Source organism: Spermophilus citellus (genome assembly GCF_964194105.1).
Source record: "Spermophilus citellus genome assembly, chromosome: 12".
Taxonomy (NCBI): domain Eukaryota; kingdom Metazoa; phylum Chordata; class Mammalia; order Rodentia; family Sciuridae; genus Spermophilus; species Spermophilus citellus.
In genome coordinates, this window is record NC_138198.1 from 108,213,992 (window position 1) to 108,216,456 (window position 2,465).

The 2,465-nt window shown below is 44.7% G+C and overlaps 1 pseudogene across 1 annotated transcript; it reads right to left on the minus strand.

The window, feature by feature from the left end:
• Window positions 1-519: 519 nt before the first annotated feature.
• On the minus strand, window positions 520-1,487 carry LOC308631667 (keratin, type I cytoskeletal 18-like; annotated as a pseudogene). Its single transcript has one exon. The product of its transcript is annotated as a keratin, type I cytoskeletal 18-like (transcript).
• Window positions 1,488-2,465: the final 978 nt, after the last annotated feature.

Consider the following 2,465-nt stretch of genomic DNA (forward strand, 5'->3'; position numbering starts at 1 on the left):
TGCACCCCTGGATCCAGCCATTCCTGCAATCATATATCCTTGGACTTTGCCATTACAGGAGAGTCAGAAATCCTTTGCCATCAAAGGAGTCTCATGGCTTGATAAATAGAAATGGAGTGTTTCAAGTATCAGATCTCAGAATGTGAAAACGATTAAGTCAAATTGGGGCGTGGGTTGGATATTTGCCAACGTCCTAAACCATTGCACAGAAAGTAGTTGGATCATGGTTTATTGAATCTTGGAACTGAGACAAAGGCTTCCATTAAGGCGTGAGTTTTAGATTTTTTGGTAAAATTGGTCTGTGGTTTTAATTCTGCTAATGTTTTTGTACTAAGGTAATGCCTTGGTTTCAAAATGAACTGGGAAGAACTTCAGTTGAAATGGAATTATCTCACACTTAAATATATGATCAAATCAAACTTATGAAAACAACTGTCTAGGACTAATTTTTTTTTGTCTCCTGACCTCTGAACTTTTATTGGTCCCCTGTTCTCCAAAGACCCCCCAGCTCCTGCTGCCTCAGTGCCTCAGCAATTTTATGTCATTGGTCTCAGACTCAACTTTGCTCCCCCATTCTGCAGATGGTGGTCTTTTGGATGGTTTACATGGAATTGCCACTGTCCAGGGCGTCACTGCAGTGACTCCGGTCTTCCAACAGGCAGCCATAAGTGGTCATCTCAGCCTCCAGTGTGGTCTTGATATCAGCAGGGCCTCATAGTTCTGGGCCTGATGCTGTCCCTCTGCCCTGGTCTGTGCCAGCTCTGATTGCAGGTACAGCAGGACCCCCTTGAGCTGCTCCATCTGTATGGCATAGTGGGCCTCCATGTCCCTCAGACTGTTCTCTAAGCTCTCCTTAAGATTTCTCATGGAGTCCAGGTTGATCTCCAGGGACTGGGCTGTGCATCTCAGCTCTGTGATTGACATATCCACAACTTGATCTCAGTGGGTGAGATCAAGGTGGCCACTATGTTCTCCTTCATCTGCTGGGACCAGTACTTGTCCAGCTCATTATACTGAGCCCAGATGTCTGCTGTGATGTTGCTGAGGTCTTGAGATTTGGGGGTATCCATAGTCAATGTAGAGCTGGCAATCTGCTTGATTTCCTCTTCATGGTTCTTCTTCATGAATAGCAGCTCCTTCTTGACACCTTCCCTTTCCAGCTGCAGCTGAATGATATTGGTGTCATCAGTGACCTCAAGAAGCCCACGGAGATCACTCTCCACAAACTGGTGCTTGGCCAGCTGTCTCTCCTATTTGACTCTGAAGTCATCATTAGCAAAAAGAATATTGTCAATCTGCAGAATGATGTGGGTGTTGTGCAAAATATTTGCAAAGATCTGGCAAAGATGCAGCTGCCCAGTGGTCTGGAAGTAATGCCTGCAATCTGCGACCTGTGGCCGCTTCTTCTCCAGATATTCCCGGATTTTGCCCTCCAGGCTCATCACTCTGTCCAGGTTGGAGGCCAAGCGATTCTTGCGGTCTTGCATGGTCTTCTTGCTCTTTATGTGGCCATTCCCCCCAGAACCCTGGTCATCCCTGCCTCCAGATTCAGGGACTCCCAGCTGCTTCACGGAAGTTGGTGGAGCAGGATGCGGAGGTCGGGAGCCTTCAGCACTGGCGCCTGCCTAGAAGCTGGCAGTCTCTGGCAGGGCTGACCTAGTGACTGGGTAACCAGAGGGAGCCCAGGAATCCTCAACTGCTGGAAAATGTAGTGGAGGAGGGTGATGAAAATCATGTTGTCTAGGAGGGAGGTGAGAGATAAGGCAAGTTCAGGTTGCTGGGAATAATCTTTATTGAAATAATTCAATGGAAACAATTTATGTCTTCCATAGTTCTTGCTTTACTAAATTTCTCTTTTAAATAGATTAAGCTGCTGTTATGGTTTGGATGTGAGATGTCCCACAAAAGTTCACATGTCGGATAATGCAAGAAGGTTCAGAGGCGAAATGATTGGGTTATATCTTAACCTCATTAGTGAATTACTCCCTGATGGGGTTAACTGAGTAGTTACTGGAGGCAGGTGTGGTGTTCCTTGGGGGCGCGGGGCATGGCCATGGGGTATATATTTGTATCTGGAGTTTGGAGGCCTGCTCTCTGCTTCCTGATCGTCTTGTGAACTGCTTCCTGCTGCCACATTTTACCTCACCTTCAGCCCCGAGGAGTGGAGCCAGTCTTCTATGGATAAGATCTCTGAAATGGTGAGCCCTCAAACAAACTTCTCCTCCTCTAAAATTGTTCTGGTCAGATCTTTTAGTCACAGCAGGAAAAAAAGGTGACTAAAATAGAGTAGAAGAATTTTCACCATTTTTGATGTTATATATTTATGTTTTCTTCTCTTTAATGATTAATCCTCAACAGATATTTCTGTATTTATGATATATTTTAATTTTTTAAAGAATGGAGAACTTGAATTTTTAAAAAATATTTATGCCATTTATCACTTACATATTTTGTTGGTTTTTGCT